The sequence below is a fragment of the Zalophus californianus genome, chromosome 1 (genome assembly GCF_009762305.2).
Source record: "Zalophus californianus isolate mZalCal1 chromosome 1, mZalCal1.pri.v2, whole genome shotgun sequence".
Lineage (NCBI taxonomy): Eukaryota > Metazoa > Chordata > Mammalia > Carnivora > Otariidae > Zalophus > Zalophus californianus.
The window spans coordinates 22,986,803-23,013,405 of record NC_045595.1 but is presented as its reverse complement, the minus strand read 5'-3'; the positions used below and the strand labels follow the sequence as shown (position 1 = coordinate 23,013,405).

Sequence of the window (26,603 nt, the reverse complement as noted above, 5' to 3'; positions counted from 1 at the left end):
ATGGTAGGCTTCATGGGAAGAACCTTTTTAACTACTGTGAAGGATGTCACCTACGAAAGCACCAAGCAGGTGCAATGGTTTTGTATTTTTAAAGATCACAGTATGGGAGAGCCTTGACCATCTTTTTTGCCTTGTGCCAGGCTCAGGAGGAAGTCCTGCATCTTTACCAGGGAACAAGCTTATTTCTGTACCCACTGCCTGTCAGAGTAAAGGGTAGAACTTCTTTTCCATATTCTAAAATAGTGGTTTGGTTTTTGAAAAGGCTTTTGGAATCTATCATCTTGAAAATTTAAAAAATAAAAAGCAAAATCTGGTCACTTTTGAGACAAGTTAATTAAGTCCCATCTGTCTCTATGTGGCTGCCCTCTATTTTGAAGTGAAAAAAAAAAAAAAGAGAGAGAGAGAATCCAAACTGGCAATAATGTCCTTTTAATTGAATAAACCAACAGTTTTCTCATTCTAATGAGCATAAACTGCTTACAGAAAAGATTTTATTTAAATTACCCAGAGTGATTACTTTAAATGCACAGTTTGGTTAAAAGCTACAGTCATAAATAATTAATTTTTCTTTTTAAAAGAATTATGCAAATGTAAGCCATTAGGCTAAAAATGGAAAGTGTCTAATCACATGTGAATTGAACTTGGATTTCTCTTCCTTGCTACTTCATCACCATGTTTCTATCTTCCCACCTGCTCTGAATAAACAATGCTCATCCTCACTCACCATGGTCTTGGTGGTTCTTACACCCTCTGCCAATTCTTCATATTCTTATTAAACACTGAGTGAGACCAAGAAATGGGTGAGAACAGCTTCCTGTCATGTCCCCAATCCTGCCGTGTGCAAATGAACATTAGCCAATTCTTGGTGATGGAGGGCATAAAGAATCAAGTGACCTGGACATGGTTCCTGAGGATCTACCCTGGCAGGCACGCTACTGAATAATAGAGCTCAGAGGAATAAACTCTTTGACGAACTCCATAGACTAAAAGTTAAGTAAAGACTAAATAAAAGATAAAGACTAGACAGTAAAATCTTCCAGTACCCAGAGGCAGTGACCGGGGGAAACACCACAGAGGCTAGAACCCTGGGCTTCAGGCAAGGGTTTTCAGGTCAGACAGCCCGAGATTGCACAATCTCTTTTCACCTTGTCTGGCACTGCCTAGCAACACACACCCCTGAGCATGACCAAGAAAGGGAAGCCCCTTCTAGGTGATGTGCTGTGGCCAGAGGACTGCAGGCCACACAGCACAGTGTCAGCTCTCCGTGGCAGTGAGAGATGGTGACAGGGTCTGTAGGTGCAAGTGTAGAGACTGAGATGCTTTTCTAGCTGCTGGAGTCCTTGTGCACAGGGAGAAAGGTGCCAGGGGCTTCTAAAATTTGAAGATAGAAGTGGATTCTGGAGATCAGGAGAAGGGGGCAAAGCAGAATTGGGAATGGCGTAATCTGGCAAAAGGCATTTCTAGCCTCTCACAGATTATTCCCTTAGTTTCATTTGGCCATCAGCTACTTTTAAAATGTCGAAATGCATACCTTTAGGTGATGTATGCATGTTCTAGGTCACTACCATGCCCCAACCCCAATCACTCTTTTTTTATACCCAATGTCCTCCATGCTTGCTTCACCAGTTGGGCCCCTCCAAACATTTACATTGCGCCCCTGGATGATAAATAACACACGAATGTTATGTCGTTGGCTTGCAGTAGCAGCCCTGCTTCGGCTGCTACAAAACCAGCTGGTGAGGGGAGGAGGCAGGTCCCTAAGGGAAGACGCTACATCGGCTATCCCTACAATATCCCAGTGGCGCAGAATCTGTCTTCATCCCTTTTGTATATGATGAAACTAGAAGCACAGAAGGAAGGGTTAAGCCAACAGTCCCAGATGACACATCTAAGTGGCATAGTGGCATGGGGCATTCAAAGCCAGGCCCACTGGCTCTGGGGCTGCATCCTTAACCAGCATGAGACACCCCTGCCACCTCCGTAAGTGGCACAAATACCTTATTAGGAAGGAAAGAGCACCCGTTCCTCATATAAAAGAAGTTGGACTCTTTCTCCAAAAACTCCATATTGTAATTTTTTTTGGAGAACATAGTGGGGGTTGTCAAAAGGCAGAAGGGCAGGCGGTAATGCATGACACAGCCTGTGTGCCTTCGCTCGCTCAGCCTCACAGGACTCGCAAACCCTAGCTCCATTCACGTTAGATGTGACTCAGATTGGCTTCGCTGAATGTGACCATAATCCACGTTTGGTTTAGAGGAGCTTTAGCGAAAGCTCTAACAGCTCATATAGCTAGAACTAAATAGCAATTTAATGAGTAATGAGTAAATGAATCAGAGGCACAGATTAAATTTCCATGCAAATAACCATAGGTTTCTCCATTAAGAGCAGAAGAAAACGTGCTTGGCAAAACAGTGTGACTTTGGCCATGGCCACGTGGATTTTCGCGGCCTGCTTGCTGAATATGGCAGTGCACACAGGTCTGGGAGAATCGGGGCCTTGGATGTGCTCGCAAACTTCCTTCAGGACCAAGCACAGGATAACTTCACAGTGTCAGGAGTCTCCCCGTGGTAGTCATAAAGGAATTCCAATATCACACCGCTCTCTATGTAGAGAGCAACTCAAGGGTGTTCAGGCTCAGGCTAGTGTCTTTTTTTTTTTAAGATTTTATTTATTTATTTGAGAGAGAGAATGAAATAGAGAGAGAGAGCATGAGAGGGGGGAGGGTCAGAGGGAGAAGCAGACTCCCTGCTGAGCAGGGAGCCCGATGTGGGACTCAATCCCGGGACTCCAGGATCATGACCTGAGCCGAAGGCAGTGGCTTAACCAACTGAGCCACCCAGGCGCCCCAAGGCTAGTGCCTTAATGCTCAAATAACTCACTGGTTTTCTCTTAAAACATTCACATTCTACCTGAGAAAGGACAATCATTTTTTGTTTTTTTCTTTAAGCAAAGACCTCTAATGGATATTTAGGAAAGTTATTCTGTCTTTCAGTGCCTCTGTTTCACCATTTGCAAACAGAGGTAACAGTAGCGCCTATCTTTTAAGACTGTTGTGTATTTATACCGAATGATAGATTTAATTTTATATTTAAAAACAGTATTAATGTTACATTATTTACAGATAATCTGACACAGAGTTATGTGTCCAGCTTTTTGAAGTGTGTCTGGTCAATAGTAAGTATCCAATAAATGTGGATGAAATTATTACCCTTATTTTGTGTTACTCAATCGGTATTGCATGGACCTAGGCAATGGTATTGTTCTTCACTCCACAAAGCTTATTCAATGTCTTTCTACATAGTAGATATGAGAATTGATGGAGAAACCTTTTAGCACTAAATATCTGGAAATACTTCCTGGGAGTAAATTCAGTGCATTGAGTCATCACTGGAATGGCTATTGTAATGTGAATATTTTTAATATCCATAGTATCACCACATTAATTTTGTATTACATATTATAGTTTATATAGCATCTGGCCCTACCAAGTAGGGAAACTGAGGTCCAGAAGAGGGAAGTGATTTACGTTGGGCACATGGCCAAGGAGGGACAGAGCAGAGATTCAATCTCAGGCTTCAGTAACTCAGTGATTCTTTCCCCAATGTCCCTCCGTTGTCAAGGCTGCAGCAATTCTGGGGGGGGGGGGGCGGTGACAGCACAGTGTTGAGAGGGACAAAGGTCAGTTCATCAGTATCCCCACACTTCCCATTCCTTCTCATTTGGGGAATTCCAAAAGTGAGTTTTTGAGACACCACCAACTGGTTCCCCCAATGGATACTAAGAGTAAGGCAGTCGGTACAGAGACATCAGGAGTCTCAAGGGCACTAGGTGTCTGGGCACCACGACAGATGTTCCCCCACACTTGGACACTGAGTACTCGAGGAGGTGCAACCTTCCTGGACAATCCAGGAAGGAATATCCAGGTAAAGCCCATATGGAGAATCAGCCAAACACAGTCACCTCAACAGATTGAGAAGCGGTGGACAATGATTCACTATGTCAAGCAGCAGCTTTCCTTAAGATCATAAAAGCCCAACGCTGATAAAAAATAAAAGGATTCTCAAAGCCCTTCTGACCCACAGCTATGTCATGATTGACTACATGATCAGACAGTTAAAAGGATTACAGAAAATACGGAGTCAGAGAGTGCAATAGAGCTCCCATTAATAAGGAAGTCCACAGCAACTGCAGTAACAGTTTTGGAGACAGAGCAGTCTACAGTGGTTGCCATTGGAAGCCCACAATAAAGAGTAGGGAATTGCTAAATGAAAGGAAGACTATCAACAGCTACCTTCCAGTTTCATAGGTAGAAATTAATTGTGCTTCTGGCCCAAATTTTTAAGAGAAAAGGAAAGATTCATGGTGATTTAGAGTTCTTAAAAATATCCTAATGGTGCTCTAAGTTAATTAATAATAGGGGCTTGAAAGATTTTTTGAAGCAATGGATTTGAGCTGATAAGCTCAAAGAGATTCAGATCATATTGTTACTTTGATAACATGTTACCCATAACTAACTCAAATGAGCTATTTCTGAATTCAGTTGCTCTGAAAATCAAGGTGATTGTCATGAAATGTGCTGGGAGTTTTGCACACTCATTCAACTATGTGTGTGCAGGAAACAACCACCACAAGAGAAAAGCTCAGAAACGTGGGAATGGTAAGATTTGGTTGTTTTCATCTTTCTTTCTCTTAGCTGAAATTAATGAATAAAACCTACAGTTCTTTCAAATAACAATGGCTTCTGCATCCCTATATTTGGAAATGTGAAAACCTAATATAATAAAAGATAGCAAGTTTAAGTCATATATTGATGAACTCATCAACTCAATCACAAAATGAGCATCCATAGGAATATTGGGTATGCAGACCATATACAAAGATAAATGAGATACAGGCTCCTTATGGTATCACCCACCATATGTGGCCCCAGTGTTAATATTCATATGTAAAATCAGGTGTGTGTGTGTGTGTGTGTGTGTGTGTGTTTAACCATGCATGGGTCATATGAATGTGGACTTGCAAACAGTTTATCCCCAGTGTTATAACTGAGTCATAAACTCATCACCTTCACATCTTTTTTTAGTTTTAAGCCTATGCAGTTCTTTGCCCTTTATTTACTTACTAAATATCTACTAAGCATCAGCCCCTGAGCCAGGGAAGAATACTGGGCATGGAGACTTGGTTCTTACTCTTGGATGGTACAAATTGGGAAGACATGAAGGTAAATCAAAGATAATCATACAGTGTTAAGTGGGCCATGAAGCCAGAGGTGGGACAGGTCCCCGAGGAGGCAGTACTCAAAAAGATACTTGACAAATGAGTAAGTGTCAGGCAAACAGATTCAACTATAACAAGAATCAAATCGTGTTACCCTAAGTGGAGATTATTTACCTGAAGGGTATTAGAATATGCCACCCCAAAGTATGCCCCTTTGGCATAAGGATTTTTTTTGAGCTGAAGGCACTTGAAAAACAGCAGATGCAGGAAAAGCTCTCCACCCTCCCCCTTTCTGCCTAAAGGTAGGGTATAAATTTCCCTCTGCGAAGGTGCCCTCCTTTCTTTTCCCGTACCAGTAACAGGAAAATGGCTCTTAGTCATGAGAGAAACTCTCATCACCCCAGAGACTGCATAAGATTGAGTCTGCAAAACAAACTTTACTAAAATAACCCAAACTTCCATTTGTTCCCCAATATTTACCTTTCCACAATTTACCACTGGTAGAAACCCAAAGTCATTTTCCTCTGTCTTGTCACTTCTCCACAAATGTATCACTTGTTGTTAAAATGGTGTGTAAGTCCCATCCCCATCTTCCCAACCCTGGACCTAATTGCCTCTGAGTCTTTATTTTTTTTCTGTATGGAGGCCTCCGTATGCACACATAATGAACCTTTCTTCCTATTGATGCATCTTTTGTCCGTTAAATTTGCGGGGTCCATGTCATTAAACCAAAGAGGGTAGAGTAAAAAGTATTTTTCCTCTCCTCTCTACCATTAGTGATCCCTCCTACTATTTGTATGGTATCATATTAGATATTGGGAATACAATGGCCAAAAAAAAACAACAAAAAAAAACCAAAGTCAGATCATTGCCATGCATAATTTAGAGTAAGCCAGAGAGACATAATTTTTAAAATAATCCAAGCAATATGTAATAATAAGCTGTGTGCAATACTATTGAGAACAAGAACAGATTTTATGAAAGACTAATAGGTGGTCCCTTTCTATTTGGCGGTTGAGTCAGGGAAGGAATCTGTAATTTAAGACCCAAAGACGAAGTGGGAGTCAGCCAGGAAACAAGTGAGGGCCCTAATGGCAGGTGGTGGTGGGTGCTCACCTCCAAGGAACTGAGACAAAGGCAGGGAGGGAGCCTAGAAGTGTAAGAGTAGAGCCAGAAGACCAGTTGGGAGTCAATAGGCATAGTCTAAGCAGGAGAGAGGGTGGGATGCACACTGCAAATGGCAAGAAGATAAATTTGAGATGTATTTTGGGAGTGGATCAATAAGACTTGCATCTTGGGCACCTGGGTGGCTCAGTTGGTTGAGCAACTGCCTTCGGCTCAGGTCATGATCCTGGAGTCCCTGGATCGAGTCCCGCATCGGGCTCCCTGCTCGGCAGGGAGTCTGCTTCTCCCTCTGACCCTCCCCCCTCTCATGTGCTCTCTCTCTCTCTCTCTCTCTCTCATTCTCTCTGTCTCAAATAAATAAATAAAATCTTTAAAGAAAAAAAAAGACTTGCATCTCAAACCCAGTGACGTAGGTGTTGCCTCATTTGCCAAGATTAAGATGGCAGGGTTCACGGGATTTTCAGGTCACTATTCTTTGGTATCAGTCATGGCTGTCTCCAGTGGGCCCATCTCTCTCCTAAGTCAATGACATCTTTGCATAATATGACATGCAAAGCAGGATCTGTGTTTGGGCTTGTTGTCTTCTGAACATCCCCACAACAAATGATTAATGTATTTTGCTTGCCATTTAGGTAGAGTGAGGCAATTCACAACAAAATAACACAAAAACAGGCCCATATAGCTAGACTAGACCTCAGCAATCTATTACAGTGGTTCTCAACATTTGTGGGGAACGATGGATAACTGTACCTGTTCATGTACACGTTTCCATGGGAGGGATCACAGACTGTCCAAAATTCATACATGGCTAGATGTCAGATTTTGAGATCCCCTGTTCTAGACCAGACAGTCTTTGTCTAGACCAGTCTTCCCATTTTTCAATAGGAGAAACTAAGGAGCGAACTTTCTATAACATAGTAGAAGAGAGAAGCCCAGAAGTGTTATCTCCTGACCCTTTCTCTGAATTTTGTAACCTATGGAGCTTCTGGCAGAAACATACATTTCAGTCAAGATATTCTAACAGCCAGACTTAGACATACCTGACCCGGACCCCTCCCATTGTAGGGGAAGCCCCATGGTTCTGTTGGAGGCTGCTGGGATCTTAGGGAAAGGTGGGGCCTCCAGGTCTCCAGCCACCGCTGGTTCTGATCTTCTGCTCCTGCTGAATTCATTCCATTGCAGAGAACCCCACAACCCCATATGTCCACCCCCTCCATCCCTTCCCAAGAATGTAGACAGGTAAAAAACTGGAACTTTCCCACAGTTTGCCCTCCAACATTACTTCTCTGAGGCCTTTGAGAAAATGTGATTGGCTGCAGCATAGAAAATAACATAAAATTAAATAAGAGTTATCCCTGCCATTACAAGGGTCTCCAGTTGCTTTGTGCCTCTGGGGTCAGGCCCCTGCCCTCTCACTAATAAGCTTGACATTCCCTGTCTTCTCTCAGGAGGCAAGCCTGATTTTTTTTGCATTTGTTCTATTTTCTTACACAGAGCAATTTTGTTCTGTCCCTCCTTCATTCCAGGCACTGACCTGGGACTGCTCTTTCACGTCCTCGCGGCCCTGAACCTTTCCCGAGGAATTCTGATTTGGAGGTGAACACTTGGCAGTGATTGAGCATTGAGGGAAGAGGTTAAATCTGACTGTCTATTCTTAAAAAAGAAAAACAACTGAGGTTGATTATTTGTGGAAAGAAAAAGCAGAGTTTAGGAATGAAATGCCTGATGACGTCACTACTACCCATCCTGGCCCCATCCAAAGCAGAATGTGAGCAAAGGTTCAGACACAGGCAAGGTTTCTGAACCCCCAAGCTTTACTGGACCCCCTCCTAGGCCTCCAGCATGAGCCACAGGTCCTGCTGCTCTGTGAAGTGTGGGGGCTCCCAGATTGCTCAGCTTCCTTGGGTTCCAAGCATAGCGCACTCTGTGATGGCTTGCCCTCAGGACACGTTTGTTGACTTGTTCAATTTTATATTTGAGGTTTAGATATACTTATTAACCCAAAGCTTGACTCAACTGACTACCCATCAAGGTGGCCAGACTTTCCATACAAAGTCATTAAAAATGCCCCCAAGGAGTTTGACTCAGGACCCTTAATTTCCTTCAGGAGAGAAGCCCTGTGCCTATCAGCAACAGCATATCATGATGTTTGATGGCAGGCAGTTGGAGTTATATAAATTATAGGGTGTGATTACAGTGTTTGCTGTGATAGCACCATCGGAATCCTTTTGTGATGCATAACACATTCAAAATGCAAATTCCAGGATATTTAAAAGCCCATCAAATAGAATTGTTACAACTCATTTTAAACCCAGGAATGCTGGGGTTTCTTTTGTAAGTAGGATGAGCTGAGTTTTCCTTCTGTCACTTAATACAGCACAGAGAACTACCCACATGAGACAGACGTGTTGCAAAAGTTCAAGTTTCCTATCTCAGGCTGCCAATGCTATGAAACAGGATTCAGGACAAGTCAGGCTCTGGTGTCTTCAAATCTCAAAGCAGGCACCAGGAGCTTTTCAAAATTCAGTAGAAGCAATGTCCCTCAGGCTGATGGGAACGGAGAGGCCATTTCTAACCTCACAGCAAGCATTTTAAAGACTCCGGCACTCTGTAATGCACCCCGTTGGGCTGGCACCTCATCGGAGCACATACATCTATGGGAGACATCTGCCCACACCCCATCAGAGAGCACAGGCCTCCCAGCCAGGCAGGCACCTGAGGGTTGAAGCCCTTTTGTTCTACTGAGTATCCCAACTCTTTGGGCAAATTCCTCTCAATCTCTTTAAGTCTTGGCTTCCTCCTCTGGAGAATGGAGACAAGAGGACTCACTGAGCAGGGATGCAAAAGCACTTAGCACAATGTGGGGTGCATGGTAACTGCCCCATACCAGTGGCTCTTGCACCCATTATTCTTACTGTGCTGCATGGGAGGTCTGGCCTACCGCACAGTGGAGGCACCGAAAAGGATGCTTCCGAAGATCCCCAGTAGCTTTCATGGCTCAGCCATTCCTCTGAGGCTTTTTGGTTCACACCTGCTGGCCACAGCACAAGAACGGGACCACGGCAGATTCCAGCACTGTAATTACGCTAACTCTGGTTGTTGCTCTAAGATGCTGCCATAGACACTTCTGAGACAGTGACGGCCACGGGCATCGGTGGACTTTTTTTTTTTTTTTTTCCTTTCTCATTCCCAAGCATGGAATGGAGATTCCAGACAGGACACAGAGTAGAGAGTGCAGCTGCAAAGAATGGGAGCAACTCGGGGACACCCTTCTGTTGAGAAGGGACACATATATATGCATGACCTTCTCTACCCCCTTTCTTTTGGAGAGTGTCAGAATTCGGCAAGTCTAACATGAAAAGGCAGAATTCATTCCACAAGACCCTGTGTCAATAAATAACAATAAATAATGTTATTCTGAGTTTCTAGATAAAAATGATGAGCATTTACGTGGAGAACTTGCTATGTGCCTGACATGGTGCTAAGCAACACCATCTTTTTTTTTTAATCTTCACAATCTCTGAGATCAGCACCTTTATTATTCCAATTTCACAAAGATGAAAACTTGGTGGTACAGTTGACGCTTGAACAACATGGATTTGAGCTGCACGGGTCCACTTATACATGGAAATTTTTGATAAATACAGTAGAGTACAGTAAATGTATCTTCTCTTCCTTTTTTTAAAAAAAAATTATTTATTTGTCAGAGAGAAAGAGCATACAAGCAGGGGGAGCAGCAGGCAGAGGGAGAAGCAGGCTCCCCACTGACCAGGGAGCCCGACACGGGGCTCGATCCCAGGACCCTGGGATCATGACCTGAGCTGAAGGCAGACACTTAACCGACTGAGCCACCCAGGCGTCCTGTATCTTTTCTTCCTTATGATTTTCTTCATAACATTTTCTATTCTCTAGCTTACTGTATTGTAAGAATATAGTATGTAAAACATACAACATACAAAACACATGTTAATTGACTAAGGAACCGGTAAGTCTTTTGGTCGATAGTAGGCCAGTAGTCGTTAGGGTTTTGTGGAGTCAAAAGTTATACATGGATTCGCAACTGCACGGGGGTCGATGCCTCTAACCCTGCATTGTTCAAGGGTCAATGATATATAACACTATTATGTGGTAGGTAGTTTGGTGTAAAATACTTCAGCATAGATGATATGATATAAATGCATATGCTGATTTTGATCTATGTCTTAGAGATAGTCAATTGCCTTAATCAGGAATACATACTCCCACTAGTACTTAACCAAAAGACAACAGGTGCTATAGCTATTTCTCTCTGGCCAACACCAGAGGGTTTGTCAGTTACCATAATAATGCACATTAGAAAGAATTTTTCAGTGGTAAATTGGAGGTGTCCACTCTAAGTGGATTGGTTCAACAGATTACGGAGGCCCTGCCTTTCCCTGCATGAGCCCACAGAGGGCTTTGGGAACTCACAGCCTCCATCTCGTGAAATCCTGTGCCAGGTCTCATTGCTCAACAGGCTCCCCTGACTCGGGCTTCTCAGTCACCTGACTCCAAATAGAAGGTTAACTGACTCCTGCAAATAATGTTTGTTCTGATGCAAGATGCCATCAGAACATCTGAAAGGCCAGAGAGCTGGGACTTCCTTGGGCTCTCAGAACTTAGTTGACTTTTGGGTATGCTGCTAATAAATGTTTGCAATGGTTGACAGCATTTGTCTAAGACTTGTTTTCACCATAACTTGGTAATAAGATTGTGAGAAAGACAAGGTACAGCCCTTGCCACTAAATGTGGGAAGCTACCAATAGCTATAAAAAAAAAATCTAATAATTTTAAATGACCTAATTGGCTTGGATTGTTCATATCAGGGACTTAAACTGTATTTCCTGAAAACGACACCCTGTTGCCTAGCATAGGGACTGACCCTCAGCTTAGTATGTGTTTGGTAAATGAACTAGATAACCATACATCTGGTTTCAGAAGCTTCCCAAAACAATGATGGCCAGAGAGTAGAGTTTCCTATTTATTGACACTACAGAGAAGGAGCCACCTAGCTAGATACCAGGGCCATGAAGTCCAGACACCCTCAGTGCTCCTAATTCAGCCCTAGGTTGGATTATCATCGCAAGAGAAATGGGAAATTGACAAACTTGATCTAAATTCCATGAAGTCTGGGGAAATCAACAGACCTTACAAAAATGTATGGTTCTGCCAATGTAGCAAAGGGCTGCTGTGAACCTATTCACTGTGGCCAAGACACAGCTCTCAATGCATCTCTGCATCCCCAGCCACCAATTTTCTTTTCCAAGTTTGTCCTTGTTTGCATTCAGCTGTACTTGGTTGAAAATCTGTTCTTAATAATATTAATAGTTAAAATTAAGATTATTTTAACCTTTAAATAACTTATGTTTAACAAAACCACATTATTTTCTAAGTAAAAAGACCCACACATTTTAATAACAAAATAAAGAGAGTCAGAGATCTCACTTTAAAAGGAGAGCTTTTTCAACACAATCCGGTTTTGTTACATATGTATTGTCATGCAGTGATCAATATTTCTTAACTTGAGAATTCCATGCTTTTACATAACAGAAAACTAAATAAGAAGCAGATTGTCAAGTGCTATGATGGTGAACAGCTGCCAAAAATCTATGATTCCCCCCTCCCCAATCCCTTAGTATTCTGTTGCAAAAGTTATACTGAAACAGTAATTCATTAAGGATTTCTCAGCATCTTCTTCAGAAAACACACTACGATTCTATCATATCAGACTTTCTGGGAATTTTCCTTTCCAGTCTGGCCCAGAGTAATTAACTTGGCCTGAATAAGGATAGTAATTAAAAGCAGACGGCATTTATATTTTGATGGAGAATTGAATGCTAATGCTAAAGAAGCTCCATGGACCTGAATATTTTTCCCAGCCTCTCCCAATATCAAATTTCTTTGGAGTCCACCTAAATTATGATGATGCCCTACCAAAAAAATCACATTCCACTCTTCATCCATAGACCATATCTTTAGCAAGAAAACCACCATTAGGAACTTTTCCATCAGACCTAAGTAATGTAGTATAAACAATGTGCCTTAAGCAATCAACCCTTTTCCCAACATATTGCTTTTAACAACATGCAGAGAAAGAGAACATTGCAGAAATCTGGTTCACTCCAAAAGTTTCCTGTTCTTCCAGCTAAAATCAGTGACTGCCCCTGAGTAGATAAGGCCGGTATTCATAAAAAAACAGCTGCTTCAGACCTGAACTTGACAAATATGATAGCTGTATTTTGGGGACAGTATTTTAAACTCTCCTTGGCACCACCATTCATTTTGTAGCTATTATTCTGTACTATTTCTTCCCTAATTCTTGGTGTCTCATTGTACATTTTTAGGAGAAATATAGTATAGAGTGAGAGAAACAAGCTCTAGTGAGTAGTAAAAAGAGATTTGTGTGATGAAGAACAAGCCACTTTATGTCTCTGAGTTAATATTGAGTGTGGGGTACTATGTGCCAGGCACAGTACTAGGATGTAGGGCTACACGACAGACTTTGCCCCAGTCCTTATGCTATTTCTGGGAAAACAGACTAAAAAGAATTTTTAAAGAGGGGAAAATCTCAAAGTACTTAACTGAAATAATTATAATAGTTACAAATGATCACACTTTCTATGAAGGAAAGCAATAGGGACCAGAGATGAAAGTTAATGGGTACAGGAGAGGTGACATTTTAGCAGAGACATAAAGAGTGGGAAAGAGCTTCTCCCTCAGTAAAGGAGCAGAGAGGGAGGCCAGTTCAGAAGGAGAAGCATGTTCAAAAGAACCAAGAAGGGAGAAAGTTTGGGGATGTTCAAGCAACAAAAAGGTAACCAGCATGGCTGGTGTGTTGAGACTGAGGGAGAGTGGCCAGCAATGGTGGGGCTCTGTTGCACATGGTAAGATACTTAGAGGCAATATTAGGAAAGCACATTGAAAGCCAGGAAATGAAAAACAAATGTAAAGGATTCTTTTTAAGGATTTCCTGAATGCCCATTATATGCCCAACAACCAGATAGGATTGTGACAGTGCCAAAGCCTTTTTTAAAAATTCCCTTATATTTTAACAGTAGGTGAGTTCTGTGGCAAGGAAATATACATAGCAAACCTACCATTGATTTTATCTTAACAGTGTGATGGCTGATATTAAACCACCTTTCCCATTCAGAATGCCATCACCCTAGCTCTTCAAAGCATGGACACATGACTTCAGAACTCTTCGATGAATGTGGTGAATGGTCCCTTGGGTTGGTGGTATTGAGTATCTGAATGAGAATCCCATTCATAAGGTGAAGGTGAATACACTTATTATATGTATGACAAACATGGCCTTGAGCAAGTGTGAAGCATGCTCAGTGAAATGTTGGAGATGACGCCATTCTTACCTAACATCTAGAAAACACAAATATTGTCAGATGCTCTCCAAATTTGACATGTCTGATTCTATGAGACTCATACAGCTGAGTCTTTCTTGAGCACCTACTATGTGCCCAACGCTGTACTGAGGATATCAGAGAACAAATATCATCCATTTCCTCAAGGAGTTTATAGTTTAGTGAGATTAAAAAATGGAATTTTTAATATAGCACAAGAGTCTAGGATTGTGCTAAATGCTTTAAGAGCATATCACGAGAGCCCAGTTTGAGACCGGGGGTGGATCCGAGGAGATCAAGGGCTGCTTTGCAGAGGAGACAGTGATGGAACTGAAGGTGAAGGATAAGCCCAGAGGCTCCCAGATGGGGTGGGAGGAAGGGGCTGCTTCTTGAAGAGGGAATATGGTGCGGTGGTTAAGTATGAGAAAAATCTTAAGACTATGAATTTGTGGGTCAGGTGAGTCTGAACTGAATGGAGAAAAGCCAGGTTGAAAGGGAAGACTGAGAGGTGAACAGGGGTCAGGTTATCAAGTAGTTCAAATTTAGGTTCCCGTGGGTTTTGGTGAGTCTATCTACACTTTAGATCCTCCAACTTACTGGTTGATATTTAACATAGCTTGACAATTTGTGAAGCAATTTCAAGCTGGGCCTTGAAATGTTTTTCTGAGGCAGATAGAAAAAGTCATCTAATTTAGCCTCAGGATGGTCCTGTAAGGTATGAGGCCAGTCCTGTTCATGGGTCCCTTCTTAGAATACCGTGGAAGGTGAATGGATGAACAAGCAGTGCATTTGAATCTGTCCTCAAAGGAAGAATCTTTCACAATTGGAAACAAATGCTCCTTAACAGTATGCTAAGTGAGAACAAGACAGAGATGAGCACCTGGTCCTGCTTCATCTCAGGTCACTGTCACTTTGATCACTTCACAAGAGAGATCAGTTACAAGAGTGTTTTTAATCGTTTCCATCAACCAGCAAAGATGTTGATATTCCAGATTTTTTCAGTAAACATAACGGAAATTGATTTGAAAACATGTTCCTTTTGCCCGAATAAACCATGTCTTTGTTTTTCCTTTAATTGTTCAGAACAAGAGAGAATTTCCCTTGAGGCACTGAGCACCCTGCTTGGTCTAGATATTTAATGGTAGCGCATATCATCAGCAGAATCATGCTGAAGGAGCCCCCAGTTGCTATATGACTCACAAGTAGGTTTGAAAAGCCAGGAAGGAATGATCTTTGAAAGCCAAGAGGAGGCAAAAGAATGGTCCTCTGCCATGATTCAATAGAAGCAGCTGAAGACCCCAGTTAGGTGAAATACTCTCATCTATGGTATCTTTGAGCCATGGTCTCATAGACGATCCATTTATAGTTGGCACAGCAATCCTTATGGAATGAGAGTAGGAGAGTTAATCTTTTACATGGAGAAAATTCTGTGTACAGCAAGAGAAGAGAAACTGGCAGCTGATATCAAACCACAGGCTGATTCTCTGGGATTATTTTAATTGTTCTTCATGCTGGTAATAAGAGGAATGCATTCATTTTAGTTTAAACCAGGTCAGAGCATGAGAATCAGCTCTCAGAATCTAAGTTGCCCAAATATCTGGGCCATTAAGGGGGAAAAACAACACAGATTTAGTTGCGGTAGCCAAAATACCTCCCTCAGCTTTCAGAAGGCACAAGGGAGAGGGATTCCTATCCCCTATCTAGCAGATGGGTGGATGAAGAGAGGACAATGTCAAGATGTGGGAGGCAGGGAGAGGATTGGGGGGTACTTGTTGGAGCCACCGGAGCAAAGAGGAAACCATGGTCCAAAGAATTAGTATTAGAAGCTAGCTGGGGATGCAATTTATAGAAGCCTTGGATAGAAAGACAGAGGTCTAGAAATGCCACCTCCTCTAGACTCTGGTCATTTCCTCCTGCTCATACGTCTTTCTTACAGAATCTGTGATCCACAGCCCTGGCTGATCTATTTCCATCATACAACCCTTTCCCAGCCACAGCTGATTGGCTAAGTGGTATACATCTGACCTCAATGGGACAGTGGGCTAGAATAAGTTATGTAATTTGCTCAGAACTGAATTCAGATACACAAGACACTGAGTTCATTCATCTCTGTTGGCTTTGAACTGGGACACCATGTTAAGCAGGACTTGGAGGAGACCATGTTTCATGAATGAGGGTTGCCAAGAGAACTGGTCTCCAGAGAATATAAAAAATACAGATATTTGAGGAGAAAAAGCACAGGCAATTTGGTTTTCTAATATAACCATGGGCACAACCTCCCAATCCCCATAACCATCCTTCCTAACTGGACCCAACCCATTACCTTGCTATAAACTTAGGGGCATAGCAGATAATCCACAGCAGAAAATCCCATTTTTCCATTCTCAGAGGTTGACTCACTGATTATTCAGAATATTACCTAGGCTCTGCAATGACAAGGGGAAGCAAAAAAGTGCTTTGGAGCTTCCCTAGGCATTCAGGAGGTGGCCAAGCAACGGGGGCTCCCTGCCCCCACTCCCCCCATCCACCAGAGTAGCTCTGCTTCTATATGTTTTATACACCAAGTGTCCATGGAAACATTTCACTAGATAAAGAGCTCTATTGCTTAAAGACATGGTACTATAATGAATACCATACTGATGGAATACACAGTCTTGGGCATGGATTAGTTTGGGGTTCTATAAACAAGTTCTATGCAGGACTCTGTTACCTTGCAGCCCTCCCAGTATCAATGACCTTTGGGACTGGTTTCTTCCCCTCTCTGTGAGAGTCCAGCCATCAGTTAGCTCCACCTCACCTCTCAATATGGGGTTGTGACCCTAACAGGACTATTGTGGATTTGATATAGATGCTGGAAGAGACAGGGAGAAATCAAGGGTATAAAACAATGAAAGCTGGTGGATGGTAGAGGTCATGTTTGCCACCCTATAGAGTGGGAAACTGCCTGCCTGGGAACTAAGCCAAGAAATCAAGGAACTCGTAGGATTAATCGGAAGTTGAAAACATGGGAGTGATTCCTGAAGCTAGTCACGCCTCAAGACAGAACTACATCAATATCTTGGTTCCAAGAGTTCACAAATTCCCTTTTTGACCTTTACTACTTTGACTTGAGTGCTGTCACTTGTAAACAAAAATACTGAATAATCTATTATGCTAAATGATTATTCAGGTTTAATGGTCCTATCCATTTCTATAAGGTCTTATCTATTTCTAGAGGCTTTGTCCTTTCATTAGAGACAGTTACAAATTATTATACCATAATAGCAGTAACAACCATAAATCTAAAAATCAAAAAAAACCCTTGAAATCTATTTTTTTTCATTTTCAGCCCTAAGTTTTCTATTAGTTGACAGTCATCCATAATGTATTAGAATATCTTTCCTGAAGATACTTTTATACTTTCAATTCATAGTTTTACAGCATGGACTCAAAGAAAAAAAAAGTTGAGCTAAAAAAAGCCCACTATTTAATAGAAAAATCTAGAATCAAATGGAAAAGGAAAATAATCTGGATAAATATAAATGGTCCCAGAAATCAGGAATTCACTCTTTTTAACATCACCATCTCCTGGCAAAAAAAAATAATTATAATAGTAATCTGTTTCAATGGAAATAAAGTACTATAATATTTATAGTTGGTGCCAGAGTTATAATGACTGCAGGGGCAGAAGTGAAGTGTCACAGCATGCTCCACATGTTTTTAACACTGTTTCTAAAGGCTCTGGAGGCTATTAAATTTAATGAACCCATCTGCTATGAAATAGAGGTCCCAACATAATCAGTTTCCTCCATGCCATGTAATGCAGATGGCATTCTCTGTTCCACAACCCAGCAGGATGGTTTATGTTTCTCTATACGTGTGTCTTTTTGTTTTGACGATTTGAACTTCTTTGATATGCAGTGGTGTCTTGGGAAAATACTGTAAATTCAGTTTCCAAGCCCCAACAACTTCCTTATGATGGCTTCGACCCCCTGAGTAATTGCTTCTAGGCAGTAAGATGTTGTAGCTTAAAGCAATCATCCAAACGACTCCTAAATGGCCTAGGTACCATTCTTAGATGGAAAACCGAAACAAATGTGCAATTTATCAAATGCAAAGCATTTTCTCCAAGTTGGACTTAGTGGGGGGTGAGGAGAAAGGATACACGTCCAATTTGCAAATGCAACTAAATTGGTTTGAAAGTTCCTACAAATTGCATTCCGAATTACATTACCAGCAACAGGGAGGGGCAGCTGGGCTTGGTAATGAATTCTCATTATTTTAAATGGTCACATTCCCACTGTTTCTAAAACACTTCTTTGCTTCTCTTCTGTGTGTCACCATGGTCTGTGTAAACTCCCCTGGAGGGGTTGATCAGGGATGCTGATGCTTCCTGGGTTTAATGCAGGTTCTACCCTGCACAGCAAGTTGGGTAGCATTCCCGAGATGATTAAGTCCTAACTGGAAAGCACGAGTCATTTGCTTACAAAATGGAACAAATGCCATTGTTAATGATTTTTTGCTCTGCACCTAAGAGATAATGACTGTGCACAACTTGTATTCAGATAAGAAGCCCATAAATTTCAGAATTCTGGTGTTTGCTGTTTTGTCAATTAATACACAAGATCTTATTAGATTAAACATAATTAACGGTTGTTAACATTAATTCATTTATTTGGGCTTCACCAGGAAAACAAATTGAATAGAACAGCCAGGCAGGAAACAGAATATTTAATCAGACTGGTAGTAACAGGCAGGGAGGATGGGCCCTGAAAGGAAAATTTTGCCAGTCCAAAGTCTAGATCAGGCTTCATTAAATGCAGTCCTTGACTCACGTACAAGAATCTATATTTGGCCTATACAAACTTTTATCTTGAGCTTGCCCAGACCCAGAAACATATGAATCGATATGTAATTAATAAAAAGGGAAAGTACCATACTCACAGGTCATTTTAAGCTGTTCATTTAAGTATTAAATCAATTATATAATTGTATTTGTTGCTGCTGGGTCTTCAGCCATAATGACTGGTGAGTCAAGCAAACAGGAATTCCTTTTGCCTTAACCACCAGATAATTAAAAAGAAAGAAGGCTTTTAAGACCATGTTAAGCAAATTTGTGGAAATTGACGAATACCTACTCCCTTAGTAGTTGGTAGAAATGACATACATCAGCAGGGTCACAAGTCTTCTGATTCTGAGAAACAGATCAAAGCCATTTTCAGATTACAATGTCATAAAGAGAAGCAAGGTCCTAGAGACATCAGCGGTAAGCAGCAGTGTTATGATGAATGGGCATGGCTGCCCTGAGACTTACTCTTAACAGAGAATTTGCAAGGAGCAGGAGGTGGTGGTTGCATTTCCTTCTGGCATTATCTTTCCCTCTCAGACCACAGTGCATGGACAGAAGCTGTTGCAGTAGGCAGGATTCTAAAACGGCTCCCAAGATTTCTGCCTTCGTAGGTACATGACCCTTAAAGTCCCCTCCCCTTGACTATAAGTATGATGGGATATCACTAGCATGATTAGGTTACTATCACTTGACTGAGTTAATTAAAAGACAGATTATCCTGGATGGGCCCAACCCAATCAAAGAAGCTTTTAAAAGCAGGCAAATCTTTAGAGGGATGCATTCTTGCTGGTCTGGAAGAAAGCAAACAGCATTGCATGACTGCCTATCATTGGCCATATGACAGGAACTTTCGGTTCTAGGAGCTGAGAGCAATCCCTAGGTGATAACAAGCAAGAAAATGGGGACCTCAGTCCTACAACTGCAAGGGACTGAATTCTGCCAGCAATCTGAATGAGCCTGGAAGAGGCCCCTGAGTTGCAGATGAGAACTGCAGTGTGGCCTTGTAAGGCCCTGAGCTGAGGGTCTTGGTGAACCTGTGCCCAGATTCCTGGCCCACAGACCCTGAGATAACATATTTGTGTTGCTTTAAGCTGCTGTGTGTGGTGATGTTGTTACATAGCAATAAAAACTAACACGGGGTCCCAGTGATGCTGACCCCTGTCACAAGAGCGCGTTGGTAGTTCTAGCTGGAAATCAAAACTATGCACACACCAGTTGGTGACCCTCCTCTCTGTGTTTGGTAGGTCACTGTCCACAGAGCTCACAGCTCCCAGACACTACCAAGAGGCAATAACACAAGAAGCAGATACTAACCCAGCCATCAGCCATCAGACCTTCCCATCATCCTAAGATGGAACAAACAAATCAAGGTAAACCACCCTTATCAAAAAAGGAAGGAAGGAAGGAAGAAAGGAAGAAAGGAAGAAAGGAAGAAAGGCTGGCTAAGGATCAATTTCCTCTGAATGCATGGAAGGCTGTGCTCCCCAGTATTACAGATGCTTTGCCCATAGTTAACATACTGGTAATTTTTAGCAATTTTCTATAGTCTTTCCAATGCATTCATTTACATATCTATAGAAGTAACAACTTTCTTTTAACACTCATAAGTTACTCGTTTCAATAATATTTAATTAATTTATACAATTATGATAAAATTACAACTGGCATCAAAATGTTTGGAAAGTCTAAATATGAAGACAATTAACTTCGAGTAAGCTCACAACTCAACTTAGAACAATCATACATCAACTTCTGGTACCAGCATGACCTTCCAGATCCAACCTCCAGTGTGCTTTGGGCAATTGGCACAAACTGTATCAGGGCAAAGGGAGGGCACCAAGTCCTTAAGTCCTTCACGTGGCAGGTAATTAAGAGGGCTCCTACCATATCTACCTTGCCCTGGACCATCTGTGAGGCTGTGGGGACTCTGCCTGGATGGTGTAGCAGTCCTTGGGGACACTGACCCTAGGCACTAACCCCAGACTTTAGTGCCCCACCCACAACAGGTAATTACAGCAAAATGAATTCCAAAGGATTAAAGTGCATCTCTAGATGACTAGTGCTTCCAAGGTACTCATTATACCTAAGTGCCAAATTCTATTATCAAAATGGTATAAGCCATATTGTAGTTATTATGTGAGACCCAGCCCAAAAAAGGAGATGATTTCCAAAACTTCCCACAGCCAAGGAGAAAACTGATTTCCTGAGGTTGGGGAAGGATGACAGGCATTATTTACTGTGCTCTCACTATGCATAGACATTTAATCTTTAGTGTCTACCCTGGAAGGCAGGTCTTATCTCCATGTTGTAAATGCAGAAAACAGCACTCAAAGAAGCTAAATGACTTGCTTACGGTCACATAGCTAGCATGGAATAGACCTGGAATTCAAACTGAGGCTATTCTAACTCTAAATTCAGTGCTATCAGTTAATAAACTAAGGTAGATTATAAATGCTTCAATAAAAAAAAAAATCCAAAGCTGCCATCGCTAAACCAGGACATTATGAAAATGGGCTCACTGGTCCCAATGTCAAGTGCTTCTGAATTTGTTCTCTTTCATTATTTCAAGGTGGGACACATTAGGGCAATGCTGGCTTGGGACTGTCCAGAATGTGTCAGGATGGTCATAAACTTGACAATTGCTGATCCCTCCTCCCATTCATCTTGCAGGGTGGTTCCAAAGTTGGTGGGCACCTCTCAGAATTTAGATTCTGCAGGTGAGTTCAGTATACAAATCCTATTTTGAGCCCACACAAACAACAGGGGGCTTTTGTCCTTGACCTGGCAGAAACCAGGCCCAGGTAAAGACTTTGAAAAGCCTGTTGCTTCCTGGCCAGAGAAGGATTTGTTGGAGTAGCAGCTGCCTGTCCTCACTGAACAGGCCTAGAAAGGAGGATTGAAACCCCAGTGTCTGCCCCAACCCAGCAGGTTCCTCAGCACCATCAAGATGAGAAGGGACTCTCAGAACATTCTACTAGGGGATTTATTTATCAGGGCTCTTTGCAAAGATACAACCGAAGCTGAAAAGGAGGTGCTGAGCCATCATTCATTTCAAGGACAGACATATTCTGGGGGGCTAGTTTTCTGTCAAAGGATTTATATCAAAGGATTCTGGAAGAGGTGGTATAAATGAGCTCTGCTATCTTGGCATACCATTTTACTCAACTATGAGCCACTTAAAGCATTATTTCATTTTAAAGTAAGTAAGGATGATTACGGAACAGAAGGCAAACTTCATAAAGTGTTGAAGATAAAGCACAAGACTGTTCAAAGACATTTCCTCTAAAACTGCATGTCCAGAGCTGCTCCCAGACCTTTACTTTGCCTTTGCTGTTGAGAATTCTTCAGTGGAAAAGCTGGAGTAGCAATGGGTCTCCTTAACTCTTAACTGCCCTTCATATGTAAACATATATATGTACGTATATATGCATGTGTGTGTGTGATTTAGTAAATCTAAAACAATTGATTCAAGTGATTAACATGATCTAAAGCAAGACATCATATTAATACCAAGCTTTATCTTTTTCTATGCCCTTCCTCCCCCATGACCTTTGGGGTCCGTATCCACAGCCAGAATACTCTGTAAGTGGGATGTATCCTTTTGCAAAAGCACACCATGCCCACTTGTTTCTCATCAGTGACACTAATTTTAATGATCCACTCTAGATTTTGTCTGGATTCTCCCACTGTGTAGATACTACTTTCCCCCCCCAGAACTAGTTGAAGATCTCTGGGGAAGACCTTTGAGACCATGAAAATACCCCGTTCCAAATCTCCCCGTTAGTTTAGCACCCATTGATAACCTTTGCCCTAACCAGTCTTTCCCAAAATGTCTAGAAAGCAGAGATTTTCCATCTCCATGACTCCCTTCACATTTACCAGTCAGCAGCCCACTGTCCACTGCATCCCTGTTCACCCATCTCGTTATCTCTTTGGTTCATCCCTTTGAGATTTGTTGATCTAGTCACTATCGTAAAAACACGTGGATTTCTGTTTTATTCCACAGGTTATAATCAATTACAGTCCCAGAATTGACCAGTGAGGTCCCCTTCATACTGACTCCTGTGTCCTTCTGATATGACCTCCTTGTTTTTTTAGGAATTTCTTAGTTTCTGGCATTAAATATTCCAGGCTTTTTTGGGAGAGGGGGCACCTTCCCAGCCCAAGTCCTGGAATTAGCAATTTCTCTAAGGAACGCTGGTTTCTGTTAGTGGGGAATGGTTTTTAGAAGCTGGGGTCTGGGTTTTAGACGTGTTCATTGCTACTGGGATGCCATTGTTTCTAGGCCCTTTCAAAGGACAGAGTTGGGGTTTCATTCTGACACCTCCCATCCAGTCTCATCTCACAGGTGTCTGCCTTGTCTTCCTCATTTACACATTTGCTCAATCTTACCATACTCACAAAATAGATTCAGAATTGCTAGACCCACATTACTCCAAATGACACCAAAAGGAGTTTAAAATTTATTTCCCATTCTCTCTCCAAACTGGACTGAGGATAGTCAAAGAACTATGTTCAAGCTTTAACATTGTGCATAATTACTATGTTCAAAAGTTTACTGCTTTTTCTCCCTTTTTTAAAAAAGATTTTATTTATTTATTTGACAGAGAGAGACACAGCGAGAGAGGGAACACAAGCAGGGGGAGTGGGGGAGGGAGGAGCAGGCTTCCCGCGGAGCAGGGAGCATGAAGCAGGGCTCAATCCCAGGACCCTGGGATCATGACCTGAGCCGAAGGCAGACGCTTAACGACTGAGCCACCCAGGCGCCCCTTTTTCTCCCTTTCTTGATAATTTTTGTAGTTCATTTGAAATGTCGTTGGATTCATTTAGTCTTTCTGCATTCACTGTTAGTTCCCCACCCTCGTTCTTGATTTTAATTTTTGAATGCATAGAACATCAAGCTGCTTTTAAAAGTCCAAACTATGCAAAAAGGTGCACCCAGAGGCATCTCACTTCCTTCACTATCTCCTCCTCTGTTCTTCCACCCACTTCTCATAGGTAACGGATTCTATTGGATTCCAGTTTATCCTGGCTGTGCTTCTTTTCATAAAAAGAAGCAGGTACATGCATATCTTCTAGTTCCTCTTCTTTCTTATACAAAAGGGGGCACTCTATTTATACTCTTCCATTTTGTTCTTACTTAGCAATATGTCCTGGAAATCATTCTATATCAACCAATAGAAATAAGTCATCCGCATTCTTGCTTTTACATTAAGATCCATGATATGTGTGTACCATAGTTTTTAAATTTAATTTTATTACGTTATGTTCGTCACCATACATTACATCGTTAGTTTTTGATGTAGTGTTCCATGAGTCATTGTTTGTGCATAACACCCAGTGCTCCATTCAATACGTGCCCTCCGTGCCCTCTTTAATACCCATAGTTTTATCATAATCTATCTGTTACATTTTGTATTTAGGTAACTTTCACTATTTTGAAGTGACATGCATTTCTATAATCAGCAAACCTGTTTTATCAACTTTATTTTCTTACTGTTGGAGGTTCATCTTCAGAGTTCATTCCTAGATGTGGAATTGCTGGGTCAAAGCACACGTGCAAATTCGCCTTCATAGAGATTCCCCCATTCTGTCTTCCAACACGTGGTCTATGGGTGTTCCTTTCCCACAGCTTTACCAACAGAGTATACAGTTAAGCTTTTAATTTTTATCACTCTGATAGGTGCGAAATCATATTTCACGAGAGTATAATTTTCATTTTTCTTCTCTTTCTATGATTGAAGCTATACATCTTTCATTTGTCGAAAGCCATTTTTATTATTTTTGTGAATTGTCTGCTCATGTATTTTGCTCGTTTTTTTTTCTACAGGAATTTTAAGGTTTTGCCCTCAATTTTGACAAGTTCTTTATATATTAGGATTATTAATGATTTCTGTGTGCTCTGCATTGCCAGTACTTTCTCCCACATTACCCTGTGCCTTTGACTTGGCTTATTGTGGTTTTTGACGTAAAAAAGTTGGTTTCCATTTTGTTTTGTCTTTAGGTAGTCAAACTTATTTATTTGTCTCTTCATTGCATCTGGATTTTAGAGTCACTGTTAGAAAGATTTTCTCTGAATCCAGGTCATAGAGGGATTCATCCAGGTTTTGTTCTAGGGCTTGCATGGTTTCATTTTTTACAGTTTTGATTGCTGATCCACTTGGATTTCTTTCTTGGCTATGGCCTGGTGAATAGAACTAATTTTATCTATTTTATCTTTTTTTAAATGGCTATCTAGTTTTCTCAAAAGCATCTTTTATGAAGACCATGCTAACCCTTCTGACCTGAGATGCCACCTTTATCTCTACTGAATTTCTATATGCAGTTGGATCCCTTTTCTTGGACAACCTATTCTACTGACCTGTCTCTCCAGGTGTGTTTTAATCATAGAGGCTCTGTTTTATAGGTTGCAAATTGATGAAACAAGTGAAATGCTTGATCCAATGGCCGTTCAGGGTTTGTACACAAAACCACTGATGACGGGCTCACTTCATTCTTGGCTATTCGCACTGCTGCTCTTCACACCTGTTATTCCTGCCTTACTCAGCCATGCCTATGAAGAGGTGAACACGTCCATGCTGGTGCCATGGCAATGACTGTTAGCACAGTGCCCACATAAATGGGGCAGCTTAGTTATTTCGTTGCCGTGCTTCTAAACAAACCTGGGGTCAGACTGTGGAAATGATGAGAGCCCCAGGTCTCCCTGGCAACCAGAGAGGCTTTTTCAGCTTAACATCCATCTCTATGCAGGGCGACTGACCACTTCATATTTCCGTGGTCCCACCGTGTCCTTTATTTAGGCCGAGGTGGGGCAGGCTGCCGCGGTGGCCCCCAAGATGGGTTCCCATATGCTGTTCCTGCCCTGCCTTTCCCTGCAGCTGCCAGAAACGCAGCCAGAGTGAGAGAGAGCATGGAGAGAAAAGCCGGCCCACCGCAGCCATTGAGATCACTCCCGAGGACAGCTGTGTCTGGGTTACAGTGATTAATGTGATGTTAATCCCAACACAAATGATGGGAGAGAGGCCCCATGAGAACATTTACAATCAATAAATGAAAAACACCACTCCCATCAGACTCATTATCACTATGAAAAATCACCCTGAAATTACACAAGAAACCCGGCCATGGAGCCAGTGCATGATGATTGGCAAAGCTCCTCCTTTTACGCTAATTCAGCATCAGATTCTTTTGCTTGGAATTCGGCTTTAGAATGAGCCCGTGGCCAGAGTTCCAACAGCAATCCAGGGCTGATATAACTACCACAGAAGCATATTCTCACTTGTCTATGGGAAGAAAATGCAGCCGTGGCCTCTACCGTGGCTCCCACTCACTGTTGGAGCTGAACTTTGGTCACCCTCCGAAGCTGAGCCCCCAAGATTCATCAGCACGACCGGGCCTCTCAGATGGCGAGGATGGAATCTAACATGACCATGATCATGGCTACCGACAGAATTTGTACACATAGAAGGAAAACAAAGTAACTAGAGAAGACACAGCAAAAAGGGACTTTTCTGTGCCGACCGGACTCCTTCCAAAAGTGCCGGCTACATTCTGATGTTATGATTTTTCACCAACTTTGCTTGTCGAGGACCAACACAAATTGCACAACAAAGGAAAACGTCATCGAGCCCCATCACGGAGGAAGAGTGACAGAACTGCAGTTGTGAAAATCAGTAGAGGAAAATCTCACTAAAGTGGGTGCTAGGAATGCTAGAAGGGAGTCAGGTGGGAAGTACTGTCAAGTACAGACCCAACAAAAGAATCCTCAACAGGAAAGAAGCTTCAGTTACAGGCCCCAACAGGAAAAGATGTACACTGCATCTTCTACAAAAAATCAAACACCTTTGCAACTCAGCTCACGGGAAACCATCATTGTCTTGAACTCTTGAACTCCAGCGGATTTTTGTTCAAAACAACCCCTTCCAACTTCCTCCTTCTCCATAAAATAACATTCCTCTCTTTTGTTTATTGGACTTGCCTATGGTTTTGCTATAGCTTGCTTGCCCTGGATTGCAATTCTCTGCTATTCCTGAATAAACCCATTTTTTGCTAGAAAA

General features: G+C 41.9%; 1 protein-coding gene across 5 annotated transcripts in view; it reads right to left on the bottom strand.

Annotated features, from left to right (window-relative positions):
- The window catches only part of CACNA2D3 (calcium voltage-gated channel auxiliary subunit alpha2delta 3), an 891,383-nt gene that overhangs the window by 276,532 nt on the left and 588,248 nt on the right, over positions 1–26,603 (bottom strand). The window lies entirely within an intron of this gene.